This window comes from Vipera berus (genome assembly GCF_964194415.1).
Source record: "Vipera berus genome assembly, chromosome: 6".
Lineage (NCBI taxonomy): Eukaryota > Metazoa > Chordata > Lepidosauria > Squamata > Viperidae > Vipera > Vipera berus.
In genome coordinates this window covers 48,465,480-48,487,408 of record NC_138208.1, presented here as the reverse complement: position 1 = coordinate 48,487,408, position 21,929 = coordinate 48,465,480, and positions in this window count along the sequence as shown.

Below are 21,929 nucleotides of genomic sequence, written 5' to 3'. Positions count from 1 at the left end.
GTAGATTATGATTGTTTTTACTTTTATACCTTGTATTTAGCTCTGGGAAGTCGGGGAGGGGGGAAGGGGAGGGAGGGAGGTGTTGGGGTGGGTTGGGAAGAAGGGAGGGGGTTGGGAGGGGTTTTGTTTTGTTAAAGATAAAATGTACTGAAAAACCTTTCAATTAAAAAAAAAGCCTTCTTGAGGACTAACCTCATAAGGCATGGTACATCAGCTCCCTTTCACCCCTTGACTAACGGGCAGGCCGAACGTATGGTGCGTATCACAAAGGAGTCACTCAAGCGCATAGTGACTGGAGATTGACACCATAGGCTGGCTGATTTCTTGCTTTGCCAGGATACGATGCCTTGCATAGCAACAGGCAAGAGCCCAGCAGAGCTTCGCTGGGGAAGAAGGCTCATCATGAAATTCGACAGATTGCATCCAGATCGGGTGGCAGCAGATACCTCTCAGCCAAAGCCTCCGAGAGGGTTGCAACTGGGTGATGGGGTGTGAGCCTGGAACTATGGGCATGGGAACTTGTGGGTGCCAGGTAAATTGTCAAAGTCTTGGCCCCTCTCTCGTATGAGGTGGCCCTGGATGGCGGGAGAGTTGTACGCTGCCATATTGATCAGCTGTGAAAGCGATTTGCAGAATGGCCACAAAGTGAGGACCTCACAACAGGTCCGCTCCTAGGGTCAGAAACTGGCACCCAAACAGGGCAGTTCACATGCTCTGAGGACTTCACCAGTCAGGACAACAGGGAGGTGGTTGTAGATGGGCAAAGCCTGGGAGTGCAACATGGGTCCCCTGACGGGGAACATCAATCCGATCAAGACAGCTGCTGCACTAACTCTGCTTCTTCATTGGACTTTGGTCTGGGCCAACCTGGAATGGCCAACCAAAGGGACTCGAGTCAATCTGACTCTCATGAACTCATGGGTCATGGTCTACCCAGCCTGGCAAGCAAGCTGGTAGACCGGGAGCTGCCTGCATCGCCCAGGCAATCTGCAAGGTCATGCAGACCACCAACCTATTTGCAAGATTTTGTTCTCAAATAATTGTAATAATGCTGTACTTTATTCTCAACTATTTTTGATAATGTTGTATATTCTAGAAGGGAAGGGTGTAATGTATTGGGCCTTTTACCTGAACTGTTTTCACGTGTCTTTGAATGCTGCTTGAGATTGCCTAATTAGGGTGTCTGTGTAATGGTTGCTGGCTGCCCAGACAGTCAGTCATGATTCACACTGGAAGCCTCCTTCAAATGACTCAACGTAGATTGCTTTGAGAGATTTCCCAGGTTGTCTTCAGTAGTCAATGAATGCAGAACTGGTTTGCTGGCAGTCCTAGTACTGCCTTTGGATGCATAATTATTTGCAGACAGCCTAAAACCGTCTGGAAGCAACAACTATAACAAGTAGCAGTACTTGGGAAGGATTGCTTCTCTCATGCCAATCCCAAAGTGATCCTTCGAATGCTTTGTATAGCTCTATAAAATGTAAAACTGGGATTGTTAGCAGGTAGAAGGGAAGAATTAGAGATGAAAACAAGACTTTACATAAGGGTTAACCTGTCCTGTTCTGTCTGACTTTAGGGGGCGCTGTTCATCTCTGTTTCTTAGCCAAGAGAGCCAATGTGGTCCAAAGATGCTTCTATGGTCAGGATGGCCAACATGTCTATATGCTGAGGTGTACAGAATGCTGTTACTTCCCATCAAAGTGGTACCTATTTATATACTTGCATTTGCATGCTTTCAAAGTCTCAAATCTGGGCTGTCCTGACAAGCTCAGGGTCTTTAACCGCTGAGCCATCATGACCCTCCCAAAGTGCATGTACCTATGCACAAAAAAAACCAACCTCGCTACACTAACATAACTTTGATCAGTTAAGGACTACATGACTAGTGAAAGATAGAATAAGGTTAGGTTTTTCTCTACAAGCTTATGTGTCTTTTACCAATCCTTAGTGTAGCTGTGTCATCTTCTCTGATTTTATACAGGAAGCATCGCTTCTGTCTTAGCAGTTCATACTCAGCTTTCAAACCTGTCAGTTCATTTTGTTATATCATGAGGCCGTGCAACTAGGATGGATGAATGTGTCAGTTTTAGTTTCCTATTTGTGAATCTGCAACTTAGCTTTTTCTGTTTCTCATTTTTATGAATTTGTCAACTCTGAGCCATTGAATTTGGTTTTTTAAAAAAGTTTGTTCTAAAATAATACATAGTCGCACATTTATCCTCATGCACTTTTGTTCATAATCTGCATTCTCCAGATTTTGCAAACTATTTTTTATAATATAACATTTTTGTATATGAATTTTAGGAATATAAGCAATTTGGAACAGACTATTCCCAAGTAGCCATCATGAGTACCAATGGGCATAGAGAAGGGAATAATAATACTAATAGTAACATTAACCACAACATCTTCACCATGATTATCATCATCCAACATAACTTTAGCACATGATTTGGTTAAAAAAATGTGAGATCAGATAAATTTCTTCCCTTCCTTTGGTACAGCTAAGCCCTAAGCTAAACAGATGTATTATTTCAGTATGCATCTCCTTTCTTCTAATTCCTGTATGGTTTCCTTCCTCTCTCCCTCCCTCCCTCCCTCTTTGGGCAAAATGAAACTTCATGGTGGAAATATAATCACAACACAGTGGTTTATGAAGGAGACTTCCTAATAATTTTTGATAATTTTTATTAGACAAAAAATAAAATCTTATGTAAAAGTAATGCCCACTATATTTAGCAAAGTTTACTGATTTGCAGACCATTGGTGTCCTAGATACCTCAGACCTAAAAATAAAATAACCTGATCCGTATAAAAAAGTGACAGATGTTCAGTAACGATAAGTGTTGTGTAGCCGGTTCTTTGCAGGCATTGAGCGAGATGAGAGGTTTAAACAGCAACAGGCTTTATTGAAAGTCAGAACATAACAGAAGCATCATAGGAGCTGCTGCACAGCTATTTATACGGTTGGCCGATAGGTGGCGACCAATAAGTTTAAAGCAGTGGTTTCCCGCCCAAAGACCTATTTAGCCGGCTGGAGACAACCAGTCTAGGCTGGCTCAGCAACCGTTACAAAATACACTTGAACTAAGTAATTAACAAAGCAGTATAACTTAAGCAAACACTTACAGCATATAAAGGCCAGTACATTACAATAAGCATTTGATAAATACAAAACTCAAAACATAAAGTTGAGGAGAAGCAAAGATTCTTTTTCATGCTAGAAACTCCCCATTTTAAATTTTTTAGTTTATAAAGATACAAGTTTGCTTTTTGCAAGACCATTAACCAGATTCATGCTTGCATTAATACCTTTGCTGTATCAATTTTAAAGTGTCCTAGCTTTGAAATTATTTTGTTTTAACTTTTTTTTAAAAAATGCCCACTTTCTTTAAAATATTCTTTAAAAAATGAGATACTTTTACAGTAATGTTAATGAATTCTAAATTGTCAGGTCTAATTCCTTTGATGCAAAATAAGACATTTCTCTTTTGAATCTTTCCATTTACCTTTTAGTCATTCTCATTTATTTGAATTCAGTCCTGGCCTCTTACTGCCTTAACTATATTTCAGTCAGTTATCTTTTGCCATTTATTATATCCATTTGAGAAAACAAAGCAGACATATCAGCAACTAAATTCTTTCCAGCTGCCAAACCCATAAACAAATGATATAGCTAAGCAAGCTTCTGAATTCCCAACACAAATGCAGAGTTAATGTAACCTGTTTTGAAACCTGACAGCATTTAGATAAATGTGGAAGAGATATATACAAATGCCTTATAGTATATGCTCATCTGCTCAATATGAATAAAATTTGACTCTACAGATGACTTTTATATTTACATGTAGAAGTTTTTTTTCTGTATCATTTAAATATCTTTCAGAATATGTTCAAAAACCAAAGAAAAAAACCTCTGAAGTTAATACATTTTTAAAATCAATAGAAAAGTTAAATATATAGGTATTCTCAACCACTGTCTGAAGCGTATGATTTACATATTAGTCAGATCTGCTGGTTTGAGCATTTAGGTAATGAAGAAGCGTAGCATCTTGATATATTCTCCTCTCACCAAATGGCAAGTCAGACCCAGCAAAAAGCAGTATTTCTGTTATATACTGGGTTCTGTGCTTGATTGAACAGACGAGGTGAGTGAGTTCAGCAAGAATCATTCTTTATTTGCTTACAGGAACTGAACTGAGAAACAGGGCTGAGAATGCAGCTATTTATACCCTGGCCTCTAGGTGGCGACCAATAGGTTTAAAGCAACCTATTGCTGCCCTAGAAGCAGCCAATGGCAGTGCTGGAGACGGGTTGTCTGAGGAGTTGGGAGCCGTTAGCCAGCTTCCCTGCTTAAACAACCTTCCAGCAATCAACCCCACGTGATACTGTTTAGTAATACAAAACCCAATACATTACACCCCTCCCCCTAGAATGTACACACATTATAGCAACAAAGGAATGATTACAGCAATTACAAAGTTTACAGAGATACAAAAGTAGTATGCAAAAGTACATGTTGTTCCATATTTTCCTAATACAGAGGTTCTCCTGGCTAGCAGCAATTCAGTCACACACACACAACATTATAGCTCAGTTATTTTGAAACAAAATCTTGTAAGTACGCAGGAGGCTTGTGAACCCTCGTGGAATGCCTGGGAGAACCGGGCATCCCCCGCTCTACCACCTTGCCCACCGGGCTGGGTAGACCAGGGTCCATGAGTTCAAGTGAGTCTGGCTGACTTGGAATTCTCTGGCCGGCCATTCCAGGTCGGCCCACCCCAGAGTCTAATCTTTCTGCAGAGTTAGCACAGCAGCTGTAGTGTTCTGGTTGACTTTCTCTGTCAGGGGCCCCATGTTGCACTCCCGGGCTTTGCCCCTCTATGACCACCTCCCCATTGCTCTGACTGCTTGGGACCTCGGAGCATGTGGATTGTTCGGCCTGGCTGCCGGTATGAGGTCCGTGGATGGGACCTGGGATGAAGTCCTCATTTTGTGGCTGTTCTGGAAAACACTTCCTAAGCTGATCGATATGGCGATGAACCCTCTAGGCCCACTTTGTATTAGAGAGGGACCGAAGTTTTGATGATTTTTCCTGGCACCCACAAGTTCCCATGCCCATAGTTCCGGGCCCACACACCTTCACCCACTTGCAACCCCCTCAGGAGTCTTGGGTGAGAGGCCTCTGCTGCCACCTGGTCTGGGTGCAACCTGTCCAGATTTGTGATTAGTCACCTCCCCCAATGCAGCTATGCTGGTCTTTTGCCCATTGCCGTGCACAGAGTTGAATATTGGCAGAGCAAAATGTCGGCCAGTCTGTGGTGCCAGTCCCCAGTCACTATGCACTTCAATGATTCTTTTGTGGTGCGCACCATTTGTTCAGCTTGCCCGTTACTGGACGGATGAAACAGAGCCAATGTCGTGTGCCTAATGAGGTTTGCCCGCAGGAAGGCCTGAAATTCTGCCACAGTGAATTGGGCCCTGTTATCAGACACTATGATGTCTGGTAACCCGTGCATTGCAAAGAGTTTCCTAAGCACCTGGATGGTCCTAGCAGTAGTCATATTTGCAATTGGTATGACTTCCAGCCATTTAGAGTGGCTGTCGACCACTATAAGAAATAACTGTCCCTGAAAGGGCCCAGCGAAGTCTATATGAATCCTTGACCAAGGGGGTTGTGTTTCCTCCCATCTATGGACAGGAGCATGTGGCATTTCAGGCCTAGACTGCTGACACCTGTAACACCCGTGTACTTCAGCTTCAATGGCTTTATGTAATCCGGGCCACCATAAATAGCTTCATGCCAATGCTTTCATGTGAACAATACCCGGATGACCTTCATGAAGCGATTGCAATACCCTGTCCCTTAATGAGGTGGGAACAATGACCCTGCTCCCCCATAGAATACAACCCTTATGAGCTGAGAGCTCATGTCTACGTGTGAAGTAGCTCTGGAACTGAGGTCCAGGGCTTTTTTCTAGCCACCCCGTGTGGACCCAAGATAGCACTCTGCTTAGAGTCTTGTCTGCTGCCGTTTCTGCAGCTATGTCCCCTGCGTGGAGGGGAAATTCTGGCAAGTCCTGAATGGACAAAACGTGGGCTGCTGGGGCGCTATCTGGCTCAATTTGAGGCAGTAGAAGCCTGCATAGACCATCTGCATGGCCCATATCCTTGCCGGGTTTGTGAATTAGCTTAAAGCTGTAAGCTGATAAAAAATGGACCATCTTAACATTCTAGGGGATAAGATGTGGGGTGTCTGTCTGTAATGAATAACCCCAATAGCAGTTTATGGTCTGTGAAGACTGTGAAGTCCCTGCCATACAAGTAGTCATGGAATTTTTTTACTCCAGCTACTATGGCCAATGCCTCCTTATCAATTTGTGCGTAATTACGCTCTGCGGAGGACAGTGTCCTGGAATAGAAAGCAATTGGAACTTGAGTCCCATCGCTCTCCAAGTGACTTAGGACGGTCCCCACCCTGTATGGGGATGCGTCACACGCAAGGCACACCGGCATCGATTCCTTAAAATGAGTGATCGTTGAACTGATAGACAGTAGGGCCTTCAATCCTTGAAAAGTGCTTTCATGAACATTAGTCCACTTCCATGCTGTATTTTTATCCAAGAACTGGTGTAATGGCTTTGCCATTGAGGCCTTGTTAGGAAGGAACGCATGGTAAAAATTTAGGAGGCCTAGGAATGCCTGAAGCTCTCCCTTCATTTTGGGGCTGGGTGCCATCTGGATGGCTTTCACCTTTGACTCAGCAGGGTGGATGCTGTCGGCATTGATAAGGAAACCCAAGAACTCAGTTGAAGGGACTACAATACTACAATACTACAGCACGGAGACGGCATTGGTCGTGCTGGTGAATGATCTCTGGAGGGCTCGGGACAGGGGATATTCCTCTGTCCTAGTCCTATTAGACCTCTCAGCGGCTTTCGATACCATCGACCATGGTATCCTGCTGCGGCGCCTCAGGGGACTGGGAGTGGGAGGCACGGTCCTTCAGTGGTTCTCCTCCTATCTCCTGGGACGCTCGCAGTCGGTGTTGGCAGGGGGGCAGAGGTCGACCGTGAGGCCTCTCGTTTGTGGAGTCCCTCAGGGGTCGGTCCTCTCGCCTCTCCTGTTCAACATCTACATGAAACCGCTGGGTGAGATCATTCGTGGTTTTGGAGTTGGGTATCACCAGTATGCTGATGATACCCAGCTTTTCATTTCGACCCCAAACCACCCCAGTGATGCCCTCGACGTGATGTCCCATTGCCTGGAGGCGGTTCGGGTCTGGATGGGGAGGAACAGGCTTCAACTCAACCCTGACAAGACTGAGTGGCTGTGCGTACCAGCATCTCGGGATATTCAGGATATTCCACCCCTCGTTATGGGGGGTGAGTTATTACCCCTCGTAGATAAGGCTCGCAACTTGGGAGTCCTCCTAGATTCACAGCTTTCCCTAGAAGACCATATAGTAGCTGTGACTAGGGGGGCCTTCGCCCAGGTTCGCCTGGTGCGCCAGTTGCGGCCCTATCTAGACCGGGATGCCCTACGTACGGTCACTCACGCGCTCGTGACCTCTCGTCTTGACTACTGCAACGCTCTTTACATGAGGCTACCCTTGAAGATCACTCGGAGGCTCCAACTGGTACAGAATGCAGCCGCGAGAGTTGTGTTGGGAGTTTCCTGACACTCCCATGTCACACCTCTGCTCCGCGAGCTGCATTGGCTTCCAGTTGTCTTCCGGGTGAGATTCAAGGTGTTAGTAATGACCTACAAAGCCCTACATGGCATGGGTCCGGAATACCTTGGGGAGCACCTGCGGCCGGCGTCAACTTCCCTCCGCCCAGTATGCTTCCACAGAGAGGGCCTCCTCAGGGTGCCACCGGTCAAAGAATGCCGACTGGTGGCCCCCAGGGGGAGGGTGTTCTCTGTGGGCGCGCCAGATTTATGGAACCATCTTCCGGTTGAGCTCCGGATGGCGCCTGATCTCCGCTCCTTCCGGCGTGATCTTAAAACCTACCTCTTTGAACAAGCTGGCCTGGCCTGATGGGATGGGGCCGGGTTTTATAAATTGATCTTAACCTTTTAATCTGTATTAATTTATTACGGGCATTGCTGTTTAATTACTTTTTAATTTTTGTACCTTGTTTTTTTATTATGTATTGCCCTGTTCACCGCCCTGAGTTCTTCGGGAGAAGGGCGGTATACAAATTAAATTAATAAATAAATAATAAATAAATTATTCTTCTTAAGCTTAAGGCCTGCTTTGTGAAGTCTTTGAAGGATGGCTCTGAGCCTCTTTGCCAGCACATCAGTGGGCTCACTGGCGATGACCATGTCATCAAAATAGGGGCAAACCCCAGGATGCCCTTGAGCATTCGCTCCATAGTGCCTTGAAAAATGTCAGGGGCTATGCTGACCCCAAACTGCAGGCGTTTTACTTTAAACAGCCCCCTGTGAGTTATAACTGTCTGTGCCACAGCTGTGGCCTTGTCCACAGGAAGCTGTTGGTAGGCTTGAGCCAAGTCTAATTCTGCAAAAATTGTACCACCTTGCAAGGATGCCAGAATGTGGCTCACCACTGGTACCAGGTATGCATGCTGTTTGAGTGCACGATTAATTGTGCATTTGTAATCAGCACAGATTCTGACCTCCCCATTGGCTTTTAGTGGCGTGATAATTGGGATCTCCTATTCACCCCCATCTACGGACTGAAGTACACCCTGTTCTATGAGTTTATCTAGCTCATACTATGCTATACTGGCCCGGGGCCCCGGTACCTCTCCTAATCGGAATGTCCAACTGGCAATTTGATTGCTGGTCCCTCTGGTGACCTCTGCAGATGGACGTGATGTGGCCAGTCTTGTCGCAGGCCCAACACGTGGCTGTCCGGAACCTACAGTCCATGCGTTGGTGGCGGCCACCACATCCTTGGCACCTAAGGAAGGGATCTGCCTTGTAAGTCACCTCGTTGCTTGTCGCTGTGACGCTGTTGGTCATTGTGTTTTTGTAGCTTGTCAACTTCCATGTTGTCTTCGGGGTCTTCCACGTGTTCGGCGTCCTTATGGTGGATGGCTTCCTCGTGCTGTGCTGTTTTGGTGGCCACCGGTGGCTTCGCTCACCATGTTCTCTTTCAGCGCATCTGGGAATGACAGGGACTCTTTGGCGACGAGTTTTTGCTGTAACTCTCGATTCCGGAGGCCACAGATGAGCCGGTCCCAGAGCCTCTCCTCTACGTTGGAGAACTGGCACAGGCATGCGGCCTGCCTCAATGTTGCGATGAATTCAGATACTGTTTCACCTTGTTGCTGAACCCTCTGTTCGAACACTTGGTGCCAAGTGATTACCAACAGCTTGGGCAGGAAATGGTCACCGAGCCATTTCTTCAAGTCCGTGAACCTTACGGACTCCAATGGCATCGGTGCAAACAAGTTCTCCACGATGTCGAACGTCGCTGGGCTGCAAACACACAGGAGCATAGCGGCCTTCAGGCCGTCCTCAGTGACTTGATTGGCACGGAGATAGTTCTTGACCCTGGATAGATACGAAGACAATATTTCCGGGTGAGCTATATCAAATTCTTCCAGCTTTCTGATCTTTGCCATTTCTGTTGGTCTTCGTGGCTGGGGCTCATCGTCTTCTTATCCTGCTTCTCTGTATGCCCAGGGACTGGTCCTCTGGGCACGTGGTCACTAGCGTGGCTGTGCTAGGCTGACCATAGGGGTGGGAATTGCTTTTCCCACCAGGTGTGTTCCATCCTCTCCCCTAGTGACTCTCAGTGTGTTGGAGAAGCAGGATCCCACCTTTGTCACCAGTGTTATATACTGGGTTCTGCGCTTGATTGAAGAGATGAGACGAGTGAGTTGAGCAAGAATCATTCTTTATTTGCTTACAGGAACTGAACTGAGAAACAGGGCTGTGAATGCAGCTATTTATACCCTGGCCTCTAGGTGGCAGCCAATAGGTTTAAAGCAACCTATTGCCGCCCTAGAAGCAGCCAATGGTGGCACTGGAGATGGGTTGTCTGAAGAGTTGGGAGCCGTTAGCCAGCTTCCCTGCTTAAACAACCTTCCAGCAATTAACCCCACGTGATACTCTTTAGTAATACAAAACCCAATACATTACAATTTCCTTGCTCATTCCTCCTTTTTAACCCATGTTTTTTGCAATAGGATGAAATCTCTCCACACTAGCTCTTGAAGTGGTGGATATATGTGGTACGCTAAGATTCTTCAGACTCTTAGCTGCTCTAATCTTCCACCATACACCTATTTGAAGCTTTTTCAATATCATAGTTTTGATATCAGCTATATGTGGGAAAATTGATTGGTGTAATAGAATTTCAAATGCAGGAATTTCAATTTCAGTCAAATCTGTTACTATATAACAGATCTTTTCTACTTTCTATGTGTGAGTGAGTATGTGTATGTGCAATGTGTAATGTAATTCCCACATTCCTAGCAAAAATACATATCAAGAACATTAATATTATCTATGAGTGATTTTTTAAAAACAAATCTCAGAGTATCATCATAGCTGAATGCTTATAAAATAGAACTCTCCTGTCTTTTTAGAAACATATCAGTTGTGTTAAAATATATTGTATGCAGTCCATCAATGCGTATACATTGATGTACAAATTAAAATTCTTTAAAACAATTTTTAATAAAAGCTTATCTTCTAGCTTGTATTCAATATAATATAGAAATAAACAGAAAATTATGCAATTATTTCTAGCCTAAATATTTGCAAAATGTTTTAGAAAAATTAACACATTTTCATATAAGAACATTTCAGACATAATGACTTGGTTAAAAAGTATAATCTTGGAATGATCATGGTTTCTCAGACTAAGTATGTTTATATCTTCCCTCTTCCATTCTCATGTGGGTCTTCCTTAAACATTTCTGGAGTTTCGTACTATTATAAAAACAGTACAGCCATCAGTAACGCATATGTGTATATTTATTTTTAATTTAATTTAATTTAATAATTTGATTTCTATACCGCCCTTCTCCCGAAGGACTCAGGGCGGTGAACAGGGCAATACACAATAAAAATTGAATACAAAAATTAAAAAGCCATTAAACATCATGCCCATAAAATCAATACATATTAAAGTTAAAACTAGTTTTAAAAACCCAACCCCATCCCGTCAGACCAGGCCAGCTTGTTCAAAAAAGAATGTTTTGAGATCGCGCCGGAAGGAGCGAAGGTCGGGGGCCATCCGGAGCTCAACCGGTAAGCGGTTACAAAGGTCTGGCGCGCCCAGACAGACTGCATGTAATATGTTTGAACATAACTGATTTGTTTCAAAGATAAAGACATGGAAGACTTGCAAAAGCAGAACCCTGAACTATCTCCCATGGAAATGTAGTTGAGAAAGACTTTTCTAGATTTATCATTCTTCCAATCCTGCCCTTTAAGAGTGAAGGAAAATACAGTTATTCCTACCCTGCAGTTGGAAATTTTCCAGTTCATATATAAATGAAAAAAAGTTTTATTAAATCCTTGAAATAGTTCCTTCAAATGTATTATAGAAAAGCAGGACGGAAGGGAAAGAAGGCGTGAAGAGGGGAAACAGTTGGCCTGATAAGCCATAGCTGAACAGACCAAGCCCATTATATTTAATGCTGATCTTGTAGCCATAATAAAATGAAAATGAAATGAAATGACCATTATATTTTAATCAAGCTTAAATGGAAACAATCCTAGCTTTGCCTGCACAATGAGTTGCAAACAACCATGGCTAACTGCATAATTAATGTGCTTACAGCAGTCATGCCTTCTATAAATATGTCAAATGGCCCTGGGAAATAGAACTCATGGATAGCTTATTTTATTTAAAGAAATATAAAATCCTGGAGGAAATAAAAATATAGTCCTATTAGATATTTCATTCTTTATATCTTCATTGTGCCACCTAGTTACTATGAAACTATAAAACTGTGAAACTACTTCATCATTTACCAAACCAACAAACTGCCAATTTAAGACATTATTTTCTCTGCTAGTTTTCTAGCAAGAAGAGCTACCGAGCCAGTGCTGGCAATTACTGGAGTCATCTCATAGTTATCAAATAGCAGGAAGCCAGTGAGGTAGCAAGAGATAGCTGGTGTAGCTTAATGCAAGCTAGCTACACTCCTGACTATCTCAAGGGACAGCTGGTGTAGCTAGCTATACCCCTATCGACACACAGAGAATCAGCTGCAAGGCAACATCAATTATGCAGATTATTTTGTTTTGCATATCAAATATATGTCTCATGTGATCCCAAACCTTACTAATTGACTCTGATGAAATCATAATTAAAAGTACATTGGCAGTAATATAAACTGGATATGATGAAATTTGGGACCCTTCTAATACACGTGAGATTGTTGCACATACCAGGTTTCAGATTTGCTCTTCCTAGAAACAAACCATGACTCTAAGCCTGTGAGTTTTATTATTTATGATAAGTAGACTTTCCTATTTTTTGGAAAATATCAAACACCTTTATAAGAATTAATTTTATTAACCTAGTATCTTTGTTTTACTTCGTAGTTGTTAGTATTTTGGAATAAACATACAGTATAATGTGTTCCCAAAGAAATTATGATAAATTAAATCTGACAAGGAGACTTTGGTATTCTCTGTTTATCCATATCAGTTTCTTTTCTATACATTTTTTCTAGTTCTCAATTTTCACCCCTCTTTTTACACCACGAAGCCCCACAAATGGAGGATATATAACATGTTTTGCAGGCAGGAAATTCTAGCATATGTTGTGAAGCGTCTATTAACCCCCCCCCCCAAAACTTCACATAGATGCTCTGGAGAAAAATCTTCAGAAATAAAATATCCCTGCCAGACAAGAGACTGACCTTTCTCTGAAGGATGCCTTCAATGTGTTAGACTTTCCTAACTAAGCATGGGAGCTGAAATCCAAACACACTTGGGAGACACTTGACTAGTGTTTTTTAACCTTGGCATCTTTATGATTGCTGGCTGGGGAATTCTGGGAATTGAAGAACAGACATTGCCACAATTGAGGTACACTGTACTAGACTGACAAAAGAAATAGTAAATAAGACTATAGTCTGTGAAAATCTACCAATCATTAAAGAGTGATAAAGATGTACTCATCTGTTGTTGCTATTTAGTGGTCATCTGGATTTCTGCAATGTTTTCTAGGTTTCACAAGATGGCAATATTTAACGGAGGAGACCTGAAGCATATCCACTCTCCTGGAATGCACTAGGCAGGCAGAAACAATTGAAAATAAGCAATTTCTCAGTTATCCAGGCCCTATGATTTACAGGGCTGTGTAGGTTATAACTAGCTCCTTGAGTTGCACTTAAGTCAACTGGCAGCCATACAGCTTGCATAGCATGATCACAAGGCACATAGAAAAGTGCCACTTAGTGTTCACACATCCTTGCATTTTGAATCAACTATAGCTTTGAATGATCTTCAAAAGTGCATTGCAATTATCCAAGTATGAAGTAGCAAGAGCATGAGTGAAGTACTTTCCAACTGAAGAACGGGTGCAACTGGCACACAAGATCTATCTGTGCAAAGGCCTTTTGGAGGATGTTGCTGCTGCTCTTCCAGCAGCAGCTGTGAATCCAGAGAGAACCCTAAGTTGTGCACCAGTCTTAACTATGGAAATGCAGACCAGCCAAGACCAAGCAAGTGATACCCCTGACCTAGTGGGTCCAAACAGCCATAGCCACTCAGTCTTATGAGAATTGAGCTGAAGTCTGTTCCTCCCCATCCACACCTCAACAGCTTCCAGACAATACATTGAACAGTTTCAACTGTGCTACTTGGGGTTGAGATGTAGAACTGCTATCATCAGTACACTGATGATATTGCATCCCAAACTGGCAGACATCCTCACCCAGTAGTTTCATGTAGATATTGAATGGAAGAAGAGGAAGTATTGAATCCTGAAGAACCCCCATATATGAGAGGCTCAGATGTAATCTCTCTCCCTCATCAACTCTGTCTGGATTTGTCTGCTGAGGAAAGAGGTGAACCATTAGAGCACAGTGCTTCCTAGTCCTATCCCCTGCAACTGGCCCAGAAGATACTGTGATCAACACTATCAAAAGCCACTCGGTGATCAAAGAGAACAAGGATAGATGCATCACCCCCATCCTGGTTCTGCCAAAGGTCTGCAAGTGTGACCATAACAGAAAATCTTTCTTTATATTATACCCTAGCTTGAAGGCAGACTGAAACAGTTCCATATAATCCATGCCCTCCAAGTCCCTCTGCAACTGTCATCCAACCATCATTTTGACAACCTTCCCCAGAAAGGGGAGATTAGAAACTGGCCTATAATTGTCCAACAGAAGGGGTCCAGAGATGACATCTTGAGTGGGTGGTATATTCTTTGTGGGAGTTTTATTTGAATGAAGACAAGAATCTCTCTTTTGACCTACTTTTTTTCATCTTGGCCCCTCATGCATTCCTCAAAGTTGCTTTCAAGTTCTCCTTTTCTGTTTCTGGCAGTTGTCACCACTCTAATTAGGGAAAATGACTACCATCCTTTGGAATCTTATTCTTTCTCAGATTACCTTTGCCTCAAATTTCTCAGATCTTTAATCTGCTGGATTGTTGATTGCAGTTCTTCTGTATCCGTCACCTACCTAAACTTATCTCATCAGTGGACTAACCCTCCCTTAGCTAACAGCTTCATCCTCTTTTTCATTGAAATATCTTCTTGAAAGACTTACATTCTATGTCTTCTGATTTTCTTCTCCCTTTTTCTTATTATTTTTCTTCTTTTTCTTTATTCTTTCCACATCTCCAACTCAATACTTTATTACTCTCATAAGCATCAGCTTCTTTCTAGCCAAGAACTGTCCTCCCCTGCTATCTCACCCCCCTGCTAGCTCCTAAGAATTCCTATTTAATATTTTTCACCTCTCCATTCCATAAAGGTGCTTCTCTGCATTCTGTGAAGCATCCACTCTTGTGGGGATAGTAATTACTTTGATGAGAGTTTGACAATGTCACAGCAGACTGATGCAAAAGTTCCATCACTATAAATTGAGCCTTTATGTACGATGACAATAGAATACATTGTCTCTTTTCAAAGTTTGATGACAAATTCTTTCCTGGGATTATATCAGTCTGCATTTCAGAATATTTTCATGAAGGGCAGCATAGTATTTTTAAAAATAAATATTTTTCTTTGGTCATTTTTACATGAATAAGTATATCCATTTGAGAATAGTAAATGTAAAGTGAATCCAGATCTTTTTTTTTATCTGCCAGTTTAGTATCAAGAATAATTCTGGCTGTATGGTTAATAATTCTGGCTGTATGGTTAAACTGATTTGATTACTGGAACAAATCCATTGTGAAAACCATAAAGGATGCCAGATTCATTTTAAACATTTAAAAGTACTACATTTCTTATTCTAGACAGCCCTGTAGTTTCCAAGAGAGAGGTACAAATGTGTGGCAATGAATATAAAATCTGTCTTTGTCTACGCTGAAAGATGACCCCTTGTGATCATGTTCAGAAGCTAAGAAAAGGTCTTCATGATGTACTTGGATGAACTTTACATAGACAAGGGACTTGTCTCATCGTTTATCTTTCAGTTTATGTATATTGGTACATATAAAAGCACTGAAATGACAGTGGATAGTATCCATGGTTTTTTGTTTATATCCATCTGTCACAGACATTAAGAGCAGCTGCATTTTAAATTATTTCATCTTACTGCTTAGACAGTGAATCAGACCATTTGCGTGCCCTCCCAAGGGATAAGAAAATCATTCTGTATTCAAACAATCTTCTCTTGGAGTATATCCCCAGCATGAAGAGGTTACCTATATACTTTACTACCCACTGTCATTGATCTATTATTAGGATTTGCTATAAACTATAGCTTATGTTGCATTTTAGCAAAATCCTGATTTAGAAGCTTTGTTCCCTTCCTATTTTAATGTAAAAAAAAATATACCTGGAGCCACAAAGGACTCTTGGTTTACTGAGAAACTTCAGAAATGAAGTGAATGAAGAGATGAGAATGAGAATGAGAATGAGATGAGAATGAAGAGGAAAAACTATAACAAAAAGGAGAGCTGGACTTGGTTCACTTGTGGCTATGTAGGAATTCTAGGCTGATCCTCCTTTTCACTCCACCCCCAGGTTCTGCCATTCCTTCTCTTACAGTATCTTACTACACACAAGAAAAGATATAGGCCTTGGAGTATATGTTAAACCATTGATTCCCATTTTATCAGATCAATTTTGATAAAAAATAACTTATAATATTAATACAGTATTTACTTCCACACATTCAAGAATCTTGCTATGCAAATGCTACCTGGAAAATAATCCTGAAGATCCCACCCTGGGATTTTTTGAAAGAAAATTAGATTAACATAAATAAATAACATGTAGCCATGCAAAGCTTGCAGGACATTACCTATGGAGAATTATTTTCTATTTAATTGCCAGTAATTAACAGTTCAGGGCACAAGGCAGAGGTCAGAGCAGTCAAAGACATGCTGCTGTCTAAGGTAGAACAGAAAATAGCCTCTCTTTTCCCAGAATCATTCTACATAATAACCATAACTGAGCTATTTTCATTCCTAAGGCAGAAAATCCACAAGGACCACTCTCTTGCAGAAAAAAATACAACATTACATGAAATTACTAACCACATACTATGTGCTACTCTTTCATGACACCCATCATTATTTGACAGTATGGCTGACCCTGATAAAACATAGGGCGGCATATAAGTCCCAAAAATAAATAAATAAATAAAATAAATTATGAAGCTGGTAGTTGCATGATAAGAGATGTAAGATCTATTTCCTCAAATATTATTGTATGCTTCTGGACCATTGCTTGCAAAGGATGGGCTAAATAATAGATTTGAATATAGATTTAAAATTGTTGGTTTTATGTAATTCATAATATCAATATCAGTTGCTAGAGTAGTAATATAGCCTAGCATCATCTGTTGCTGAATAATGGATTTGAAATCTATGAAACTTATTGTTCTGTGTTCCTTAATTTTCAAGAAAACTATTTGAGACAATGAGGAAGAATAAATATATGGACGTATTTCATATAACAATTCCCTGATTGGGTTGCACTATGTATTTTGATTTACCATGGTAACCATCAGTCTAATTTGTGACACCCTGTACTTTGCTTTAAATGGAACTATTCAAGTCAACAATTCTAAATTTTGAGTTTGATTGGATGACTCCCAGGTACCAATTTTTGGTACCACATATCTTTGCCCACTATGAATATCAATTTCCTACCTTTCCCAAGATATATTTCCCCTGAAATCCTCATTTTAAAGGATTCTTCTCCTCCTCTGTAGTGTTTTTGTTTTGTTTATTGCTGCCATATATGTTGCCAAGAAAATAGACTTTCTCTCTTCCTTTTCTTTTTAATGAAGAAAAGCTTAGGAAAGGCAGTGGTAGCTAAGAACCCATACCCATCCCCCAAACAATTAATAGATATAGCCACTAAGTAGGATAAACATCAAGTACTCTATACATCACCACATATCAAAGCATTAATTGAAATAATAAATTTTATTTATTTATTAAATTGATATGCTGCCCATCTCATTATTCAGAGGGAGACTCTCAGTGGCTTTGGCAAGTTATTTGACTGATAAAAACTCCATACTGAGATACCCCTGCAAGGAGACTCTTTCACAGTGCAAAACCTCAATCGGTTATCATCACATGTTATAAACAATGAATCATGATCACATAAGCAAATCTTTCATATTTAAATTTCCAGAATTGTTACAGTCTAACAATGTCTAAAAGGGATTAGTCTGGGAAAGCCACAGAGAACAAATCTTACAACTGAACACTATACCTTTCTGGGGATTTCTATCCCTACTATAGGGAAATTCTACAAAAAAGAAAAATTCATGGTAAACATCAAGGAAAAGTGTCTAAGTATCATACCTTATAGTCTTATAAAGGAATCAGAACTGGAATTGCCACTCTTCAGAAATAAAGACTTTTAAAAACCCTTTTAAATTATAAGTTATTACATTTTCTTTTATATGTTTCAAGTATGTTACAAGCTGCTTCAGTTATTAAATCTTGGCTCATAGCTTTGAATATATCCCATGTCTGTTGTAATCATAATAACATTCATTAAATATGCTCCAATGGTGGATTTCATAAAGTGTATTCTTATAAAGCTCCAATTCTTAATAATTCTGCCTGAATTATTTATCTGAATTATTTATTGATTTATTTTATGTTTATCATAATTTTATATGTTTAAGTGACTCTGTTACATTATATGTATGCTTGTACATAACTTAAAGAATTCTGCATCTTACTAAATGAATATTTTTCATACTACAGTTTCCAAGGAGTGATTAAACTCTATGAGGAAGTAATTTAAAAGCAAAACGTCCCTAAGCATTTCATTATTTCAGGCTAACATTTTCTAAGTAGCATATGAGTACATATATCAATATTATATTTAATCCCAGTCATTAAATAATAGCATTTGATAGCATGAGTTTTATACAGGAACATTTAAAGACCTTTATAAAGCAATTTTATCCTAAATATAATTATGAAGCACTGTCCTCTGTTTTGCTTCTTTTGTACAGAAAAAAATATATAATGGTGAGTTTAAAATCTAAATATAAGACAAGCCTGACATACTGCAAGAATTGGAGACTATATTATTAAAACAATAAAAATCAAAAGGAATGCTGATTCATAAAGGTTATGGCCTTCACTGTTTATATATTAATGCTCAAAATATGACTTTGAACTCTTATTTCAGGAAGGTAAAATGATTTCATAGGAGAAAGGTGATTTGCAGAACTGGAATATAGAAACCAAATGACAAAAAGCAACAGAAGTAACAGAAATGGAAGACTGGTTTCATTATATGTTTAAAATATCTGCATCTGCACAAAATTGTAAAAGCACAAACTTGGTTCTATTATTAAAAGCATTTGGATTCAAACAAGTGAAAAGATGAATAAAAACAGTATCATTGTTATTATCTGCTAGCAGCTACAGCCAAGAAGAAAAAAAATGGATTATGTTTTCAAAAACACAAACTGCAGATCTTTCAAAGAGACATAAAGTAACAGTGATAGAAACTTAAACTTTCCCGACATGTTAGGAGACAAACTCTGTGAAGCATGGACCTTCCAGGAAATTACTGATCTGTCTTGCTGAAAATTATATCCTTCCAATGGTGGTAAAAGGCACAAGAGGATTGGCTATACTTGACTTAAAGGAACAGAGAACATTTAAAGGCCAAAGTGAAAATAGTGAGAATTAGTGGGACAAAAATAATATAATGCTGATGCTCTTATTTTAAGGGAAATTAAATACAAGATTGTTCAATGATAACAGAATAGGCAATGTCTATCTTATAGAATAACAGTCCTACTGGATTAGGCCAAGGCTCATATTATTTAAGCATTTTTTTAATGTGATCAGCCAGCTGCCTCACGTGTGAGATGGACACATGCCACCACAATGCAGAGGTAACACTGAAACTTCAGAACCAACAGTTTTTGTTAGGTCTGCCCTCCTAGATTAGTGTCATCATCATGCTTTGTGATGATGAATTTCACAAATTAATTATGAGCTATAAGAAGATATGGTCCTGTTTCCTGTTTTAAATCTTCTTCCAATTTGTGTCACTGGATGACTCCTGGCTACAAAACTGAGGAGAAAAGTTTTTCCTGTCTATGCATCATTTACACACTTTAATCATTTCCCCAATTTATAATAGAATAAGTATAAAGCAGTGGTGGCAAACCTATGGCACGCGTGCCAGAGGCGGCACTCAGAGCCCTCTCTGTTGGCACGCGCACCGCCACCACCACCAGCAGGTCCATCAGGCCTCCACCGCTGCCCGGAGCAGGAGCCCTGCCCAGCACAAAGGAGGTGAAGCGGCCGACTAGCAAGCTTGAGTAGAGATGGTAGAGCAGAGGTCAGCAACCATTGTCTATTGGTGGACTGGAAGAAAAGGGAGGGGGAAGCATTTTACTACATGCGTGCGCATGCGCATGACGCCATGAGCATGCACGTGCTGCAAATAGTCCGAGGCTAGTGCCTGCCTCACCAGCCCTGCCCTGTTCTTGCATGGTTCAGTACCTTGCAGCACAGTGGCCCATTTTTGCACCTCTGGTTTTTGCATGACAGAGGCAGCATTTGTCCCCCCCCAGGGGACCATAATGCTGTTGCGCCCCTGGCACTTTGCAATAAATAAGTGGGTTTTGGGTTGCGGTTTGGGCACTCGGTCTCTAAAAGGTTCGCCGTCAGTGGTATAAAGGAACATGTATACCGTACAAATAAAAACAAACAAACAATAGCTTAATAATGGTATATATAATAAGGGAGCCTGGAATTGAAGGCAAACAAGCTAACATATGTCTGCAGTATGACGTGACTACCAAAAAGTCAAATATAGTTTTAGATGGCATAACAGAAGTACAGTTTCCAAATCATGGGAATAATATATACAGTATCACATTATCAGATCAGGTCCACTTAAAAATATGAAAATTACTTGTATTACTGTGTTGCATTACATGTAGAAATAAAAATTCTACTGCTATTTTCTACAGTAGCCACTTTCCATTTTGAGTTTTGTATCCAGTTTGGGCAATTCTTTGATAAGAATTTAGAAAAAGTTGATTAGAGTAGATAAGGGTAACAGGAATGTTCAGAGAAGGATAAACCAAATCTTACAAGGGAACTGAGTATGTTTACACTTGAGAAAAGAAGAGTGAGTGAGAACAGGACAGATTTTTTTTAAGCACCTGAAAGAGAAGTTACCGTGGAGAAGGATCAAAATTGGTTATTAACAGAGAATCTCTCTGTGAGGGAGATGAGCATTTTCTAAATACAATAAATAAATGATGTAGGATTCAATGAATGAGAAGCTCTCAGAGATTTATTTGGAAAATTCTGGAGTACAATTTCACATTTGTCCAGTTATGACCAACACTTGTGCAGCATTGGTCTTTCTACCTGAAAACAACTTGGGCTACAGTATACGTATGTTTAGAAAACACAAGCTGAGACCAGACTTCTATGAAGAAAAAAAATAAAAACCTGGAGTGGCAAATAGTTGTTGCAAAAAGATAAGGATTTATCAATTCCATAAAGAAAGCATTACAATAAGAATGGACACAGGTGGTGACTGTACAGAAAGAAGACGGTCAACCAGAAGAAGAAACACAATGGATGAGTGATAAACAGAATCAAGAGATACAGTAAATATTCTGCACCATTGAAACTCAGAAGAAAAAGAGACACAGCAGAATGAGAGAAAGAATATTCGTAAAAGACAAAGGGGATACAACTAATAATGAGATAAAGTGAAGATCAATGCTAGTTGGTGAATCCCTTCTGTGAGGAACTGGGAAGGTGCATGACAACAAAGCAGATCCAGTTTGAACTGCAAAAGCAAGAATCATGGAGGAATCAGAAAAAGACGGATGGCATTTTTTTTCCTGCTGATCCACATACTGTAGGAATAATTAATACTGCAAAGTACAGTTATAACCATATCACCACATTTTCTTCTTCAAAATAAACCACACACATCAAATCCTGTTTCAACTGATTTATGAGGCAAATGAATATATTAACTATTCCTTTTTCTTCCCTATGCTATACATTTTCCCAAACAATCTAGTATCATTCTTCAGAGATTATTAAAGGAAAAATTAGCTTTATACAGCAATATAAATCTCAATGCATGGTGCTCAGTTAATTTCATTTGATTACTGTATCTAAATAGTGCTAAATTAGGCTTCAAACATGTCATTAAACACCAAGATAAAAGAAAACAGACATTTATTTATACTTATTTTTTAAATTTAAAAGCCAGCCATCTCACTACTAGAATGACAGTCATAAAGCAATACAGCATTGAAATATGTAAAAAAAAA